The following is a 7,644-nucleotide window of genomic DNA, read 5'->3' as shown; positions in this document are numbered from 1 at the left end:
TTACCCACCAATCAGGCGCTCCGGTGTCACCGGAAGTGCCTGTCGATGATCCCGCCCCCTGAGCACCCCCACTGGGGGGATCTGGTGAGACAGCTTGTACTGAGAAATATTTTCATACACATACAATTTTATATAAGGCCACATACGCTGACAGCTAACATATATTACAAGAATATGCACAATATTGCTATGGTATTTGGTTTATTTATTATTTCCTTTATGCTATATACATAAATTTTAATCTAATAGTCTGTTGCAAAGCAACTGGGAGTTAGGATACTTTGGGTTTACTGTGACTTTTCTATAGTTTTGGGAGAACAAGTTACTTGAGCATTCTGGGCAGAATCTTATTTCACTGGCTGGGTAACTGACAGTAGCATTTTCATAATTAGTGATCCTATTCTGTGTGCAGTGTAAACACAAATTACTGAGTATGCACAGTAGCTTGTGCTCTGGTGGGGCAGATACATGACATATATACGCATGGGTGACTGGTGCCTGCTGAGTTGGGGGGGCACTTGTCCCCTACAGTGGCCAGTCAATGGCCAGGGAGAGACGGGTTCCCCTTCAGCCGATCACGCTGAGCCAGAAGTGCCAGCAGCACACCTGGAAGTGCCAGGGATGCAATTGAAAGCACAGGCGATTGGTAGAGGGTGCACAGAGGTGCACATGCCCCCCTGACAGAGCTGGTGCCCCTTGATGGCCAAAGCTGATGCTGTTGGTAAGGCTGGTGCCCCCCCTGACAGAACTGCCACCATCAGTGGCTTCTGTGGGTGTCCCCCCAGATTCAGGAGGCACCAGTCACTCATGCCTGGAAGTGCCAGAGGTGCTTCTCCTAGCACTACCACTTCCCAGCCAGAGCTCTCAGGGGGGCACCAGCACTCCTGCCTGTCTCTATGCCCATTGCCTAAATGGGGAATGCTGGCTGCCAGGTGTGCCCAAGCACTCTCAGGGGGTGCATGTGCACCTCCTATGTGTCACCACTGTATGTCTGTACATAAGCATATGTCTTGAAATTCTGGTCTGGTAAGGAGAAGGAGAAATGCCCTCAGTTGTTTCAGCCCAGTAGCATAGTGGTAAAGCCATTCACCCAGGAGACCTAGGTTCTAAGCCTCTTTACCCAGACATGATTTGAACCTGTCTCTCTGACTTCTGGCCACCAGATTCTAGCCTTAACCTTTGCTCACATGGGGTGAATATGGATGTTAAATACAAGCTTCAGTTGATCAGTTTCAAGAGGAGGGCTGACATGAAAACTGGAAAATGTTTAACTTTTGACATAGTGGTTAGGCCAGAAACCTAGTTTTTTAAGCACTGCAATGGCTAAGTAGAAGCAGTGAGGTGATCACTGTTGATCTGGCCTAGAATTATTATAGTGTATATCAAAAACTATATATTTTGAGTGGATGTGGGGAGGGAACATGTTCTGTGTCCACTATCACCAAGAAGTTCTGCAGCTTTAGTGGGCATCATATTGAAAAGTGGGACTCCCTAGGAATGTAACCACAGATGTTACAGTACTTGGCTAATTATATACCCAAATCTGCATTTTATGATCTTGAAAATAAGGTTATAAATTCTGCTTTTCTAACCTCCAAACCCAATGCTGATCCATACTCTTGTTTTTTTCTGTTTCTTTGAGCCCATTTTCTATGGAAATGTGATCCTCCCAGACACATTCTCTTCAAAGTTTTTGCCTATGTGTGTAGCAGGGCAAGAGGACTACTGCATGTGGATTGTCTGCTGTGTAGGTAGTGCCTGCAGCTCTTGTGTTTTTATTGTGAGTTTCAGAATTTTCATTTAGCTCTTGAACTGGAGTTGGGTGATTAGGTTGTTGAAGAATACGTTAGAGACTGGACATATACAAGTCCCTGGGGTTGGACAAGATGCACCCAAGAGAGTTGGCTGATGTGATTACAGAGCCACTGGCCATTATCTCTGAAAACTCTTGGCACTTGGGAGAGGTCCCAGATGACTGGAAAAGGACAAGTGTGGTGCTCATGTGTAAGAAAAGGAAAAAGGAGGATACAGGGAACTACAGAGCAGTCATCCTCAACTCAATCCCTGGAAAAATCATGGAGCAGATCTTAAAGGAATCGATTTCTAAGCATTTGGAGGAGAGTAAGGTGATTGGAAACAGTCAGCATGGATTCACCAAGGGCAAATCTTGCCTGACCAACCTGATTGCCTTCTACGATGAGATGACTGGCTCTGTGGGTGTGGGGAGACCAGTGGATGAGGTATACCTTGATTTTTAGCAAGGCAAGGTTCTTTGGGTAGATGTGATTTATATTTTATTAAACCAACTGAGTAGTTGACCTAATAAAAGATTTTGTGTTGATTTTAGCAATGCTTTTGATAGGTCTCCTGCAACATTCTCACAGGCAAGCTAAGGAAGTATGGGCTGAATGAATGGATCATAAGGTGGATAAAAAACTGGCTGGATCATTGGGCTCACAGTAGTAATCAATGGCTCAATGTCTAGCTGGCAGCCAATATCAAGCAGAGTGACAGTCTTGGGTCTAGTTTTGTTCAATATCTTCATCAACAGCCTGGAAAATGACATAGAGTTCACCCTCAGAAAGTCTTCAGATGACATCAAGCTTGGGGGAGTAGTAGATATGCTGAAGGTTAGGGCTAGAATTCAGAGAGACCTAGACAAATTGGAGGATTGGACCAAAATAAAATTTCATGAGGTTCAGTAAAGACAAGTACACAGTCCTACACTTAGGATGGAACAATCTTATGCCCTGCTACAGGCTGGGGGCTGACCGGTTAGGCAGTAGCACTGCAGAAAAGGTCCTGCAAGTTACAGTGGGCATTAACACAACTAAACAATGTTATTAGGCTACTGCACAGTTAGCACCTCATGTAGATGTACCCAGTATGGTTCAGGAAAGTAACTTCTTCAGGGTAAATAAAGCCTTCCAAGGTAAATAAAGCCTTCCAAGGTCTGTAATGTGTAGAATCTTGTTTCAGCAACATTAGGCAAGATTTCAGCAAAATTGTTTTAACATATGGGACAGAAGACTTGAAGGGCCATAAGGAAAAAGAAGCTGTGAATCAGTAATATACTGTAGGAGATTACTTCCTTCCTGGAGCAAAGCACACTTCCCTTTCAGTTGTGGCACAGCTATAGGCTTCCTGTTACCAAGGCAGATCGTAATATTACAATCTGCCTTGAACAGGGAACTGGACTAGATGACCTCATAAGGTCCTTTCCAGCTCTGCTTTCCTTGGACCCTAAACCTATGCCTGGAATTTTCTATCTATGTGGTTCAACAGGGCTTTCTCCAGCTTAGCTTTCTGTAATCATTAAACCTATGAAACCCAAAAAATTTTGCTGATCATTTGCACATAGGAGAGGATTAAGGAAACAAGAAGCTGGAAATGAAGGCTAATTCAGAAACTGTACGTTTATTTGGAGCTAGTTGATCTTTATTTGAAAGGAAAATGATTACATTTAAACTATTACATATTTGTCTACTTAATAATGAGCAACATTGAAAGTCCAAAGATGCCTTTGAAGTTCAATTGATAAATTATCTCCAGACCCTGGAAAGCTATCCAAATACAGCTGGCGGGCTGTACATTCAAATTCAATTTCAGACAATAAGAAAATTGTAGCCATCTGCAGATTTCTGTGTCTTTATTGTGTGTATATGAGTGTGCGCATGTGCACATGCCTGCATACATGCACTGGCTAAGCTAAGCGCCTGAAATAAATGCCCTACTGATTTATATGTTATTAGAACAATTCAGACTCAGATATCAAGTATGTTATGGTATGTTACTTATACGATGCCAAGTAAATATATCTCTCCTGTGATGGCTTATTATTATGCTATCCATTCATTCTTATGCATGGAATATATTGGACTACCACAAGATTCATTGGTACGATTGTGTCAGAAAGGTTTTGTGATACCTAAAGAAGAGCTATGCTCTTATTTCTATTAATGGATATTTTATTCTTAACTGAGAACAGCATGCATTGAAAGCTTACACTGTACTTCAGATCTGCTTCAGCTGGTACCAGCTAGTGTGGCTGCCCAGTAATGTGTAGCATTATACACATGAGCATTGCCATGGGTTTTGGAATTCTTTTTTTGTGGCAAATTCTTTCTTTCATTCTGCACAATGCAATCACTGTCTACGCTTAATGAAACAGATAGACTATTTTCCTCCTTTCGATATGCATTTTTATGTTTCTTTAACCCAAAAGTATACCTCTTGAATAAAACTGAAAAGCATGACACACTATGAAAAAGTTATGGACCATACTTCATGAACCACCAGTTTAGTCATGCCTAGGCAAAAGCTGCATCTGAATAGATGATCTTTGGATCATGCCAGGCCTTTTAGATAGGTTTCATATAGCAGGCAATTCAACTGTAAGTTGCCATGTTAAAGTTAACTTTGAATGAATGCATGGGCGTGTGGGTATGCGTGTGTGTATTTGTAAAATGGGAAGACCAAGATCTTCAGAGTCAGTCTTCCTCTGAAGAAGAAGTATGCCCTAATCTGGTGTTGTTGCATAATATGTAAGGACTTGCAGTGTTTTATATGTTTGGTAGGACAGATTATGGCTTTGTTTTAACATTTCTGGTTTAAATGTGTTCATGTTATATTAAACTTCCATGCCTCCATTTCCCTAACTAGTTTATACACTGGGGAATAAAGGATTAATTGTGCTTGAACAAGAGGTGTGGAAACTGATCCAAATACTCCATTAGTGGTTAAGGAGCTATGAAGAAACAAAGAGTTAATTGGCCTCTATTGATGCATTCAGTGGACTCCAGACAAGGACCTGAAGAGATTCTTTGATGTGTCTAGTGCAAAGGAGGAGCTTGAGAGAGAGAGAATTCACTTCAGAGAAGATCCTGAAATGGGAAACACCTAAAGACAAGGAAGAGATAAGCAGGAGGAGAGCAGCCTGTGAGGCTTGAAAGAGAACAGCTGAGGCTCTTTTTCCTGACAGACTTCTTAAGCTTTGCAATGGAAGAACTTTGCCTCTTATATTGCTGTTTAACAATAAAAATTGTGCTCTGAGAAAAGGTAACTGCTGCATCTGGAACTTTGGGTGCATTTTGTCTCCTTGAAGAGGAGCCAGAAGATGTCTGAGGGGAGCCATAACAGGGTGGCCTCTTCATCAGGTCTTTGCCAGCTTCCCTGCTACTGGGGTAACCACCCATTTTGTTCTCCTGCCACACCTTGATGGAAAAATATGAGAGTTGTTACAAAGGTGGAGGCTATTCACTATTTGCCCTGCTGACAAGAGCCTAATACCTGGTCCGACCATCCCTACATGGGTCCCATGCCTCGCAGATGTTACTCTGGTGTTACTTCTCCATCCTATGACCACAGCAAACTAGGCACACATCTGTAGCTCTTTTCTACAGCCCCAGAGGCCCACTTGCATGCTACCCCTCTCTCACCGGGGTCCCACTCACTGTGCTGGCTCTCATCCAGCCTCTTTCATACTCCCTCTCTCAGAGGCCACACCCATGCCACCCGGCTTCACCCAAAGTCTGGCTTAGCTCTCCTCTCCTTGGTCAGCCCCAGCGCAGTCTGTTGGGTATCTTCTACTACCTTCACCTGAGTGTTGACTGAGTGATTGTATGACTGTAGGCCTATTTCACTCCTAGCCCCTCGCCAGGTCACTATGCCCCCACTAGGCCTCCTCATTCACTCACACTCACAGGGTCACTCTGTTCATTGTCCCTCTCACATGGGGGTCTCTCTACTTGTCAACTCTCCCTTCTCTCTACTCACCACTCTCTATTTGCACTCCAAGGCTTTCTTCTGCCACCTGGGTGCAGCCCCAAGTTCCTTCTCCCACCTGATTTCTACCTCAGGGCTTCTTAATTAAGCCCTGGGCTCCCCCTGCTCATTAGAACACCACCACAGATGTGGGGCTGGGGTTATTAAGGCACCCCAACTTGCTTTTCACCAGGGAGGTAACTGGCCTGGCATTTCCTGGGGGCTCCCATGCTTCTAGGAGCCCCACCAGACCACCCTTCCTGGCAGGGTAAAGTTTTATATCTTACCCAGGACAAGGGGTCACCTCCACTGCACAGCTCCTGCCCTTACCTCCTGACTCTGGCTGGAACAGCCCCTCATCCTGATCTTCCCTCCTTCCTTCCTGCAGCCCAGTTTATATACCTGGGCCAAAATGGCTGCCCTCATCAGGCACCTGGTTTCTTTCTGTTTGCTGCTCTTAAAGTGGCAGGCACCAAAGGTGCCCTGCCACCGAAGTGCTATAACCAAGGTGGGCAGACACCAAAAGACCAGATCCTAAATTCCAAGCAGCTAGGAACTCTCCCACTCTAGAGACTAAATCTGGACTAGCTTCAAGGGATAACTTGAAGCAGCGGTACAAGTCTTGTGGTCTCAAGTAAGTTCCCCTATGAAGATCTGTGACACTTGCTTACGTGTATCTATTGGTCATCAATTTTCTAACAAATATTCTGAAAGAGTCAGTCAGGGACAAGCTTTATTATTGTAACCAGTTTCCAAAAAGAGACACACATCAACAAACTGAATGGGATACTTCTACCTACCTGTACACACTTCCACATTTTTTTTCTATTAGGCCAGCATTCAGTAATTTCAAACATTTTGCTTATGCTTCGGAGGGGCTGGCTGGGGCAGGAGGGTGCTTCAGTGTGGAAGCAATAGCAATCTGCTTTGCAAATTCACCTTTGTCTTAGGTCTCCAAGTTGAAGCAAAACGTTTCATCCTAAAGAAATCCTGCTGAACTATGAGCCTTTTTTTCTCCCACCATCCTCTGGCTTAAAAACAAACAATTTCACACAACAACATTGTTAAATCCCTCAAAAATGCAAAACAAACCAACCAAACATCAACCTAACAGCATGACAAACAAAACATTTTCAAGCTCTTGCAGTACCAAAAGGCAATGTAATGTCCCCTTCCCAAAGCATGGATCTTTAGTGACATTTTACCCACAAGTTTCATCTTTATAACCTAACTTCTACTGCTGGCATTAAAATAGTAACTCTATTATCTGGAAGCAGTAAGACTCTGCTATTTTAAATCAGACCAGCCATTAGGCACTGAATAATATTTGATGGCATGACTTTAATAATAATGGTGTGAGTTGTAGTGTGCTGTTTCTTTGGTGGAGTGTACCAAAGACCAAGGAAAGCATGGTGACCAAAGTAAGCAACAAGATCCGCCCCCCCACTTTGTATAGGATTTTCAAAGCAGCAACAATAAAGGCTGCCTGAATTAAGAAAATAACACTGAGCACCAATCCGTTTCTAAACTATGAAAGCTACTCATGGGCTGGCAATGGGTGTCAAGCACCAAGTGACTGATAACCTTTTACTGGGCATGTCTACATGAGAGATTTCATGCCAAGCCAACTAATTAGTCCTTGACTTCAGAAAAGCCGACTTTGACAAGCTCAAGAGGCTCGTCGGTCAGGCCCTTAGGGACCATGACCCCAGGGAGATGGGAGTTCAAGAAGAGTGCTTGCTTCTCAAGGAAACGATCCTCAATACACAAGCTAAATCTATTCCAACACGGAGGAAAGGCAGCAAGAAGGCACAGCAGCCCTCCTGGCTCTCCAGGGACCTAGTGGACCTCCTGCGGCTAAAAAGGAAAGCCTACAAAGGA

This window comes from Crocodylus porosus, unplaced genomic scaffold, assembly GCF_001723895.1.
Source record: "Crocodylus porosus isolate Cpor-Errol unplaced genomic scaffold, CroPor_comp1, whole genome shotgun sequence".
NCBI classification, from domain to species: domain Eukaryota; kingdom Metazoa; phylum Chordata; order Crocodylia; family Crocodylidae; genus Crocodylus; species Crocodylus porosus.
The sequence above is the reverse complement of the archived record's forward strand: the minus strand, read 5'-3'. Positions refer to the sequence as shown.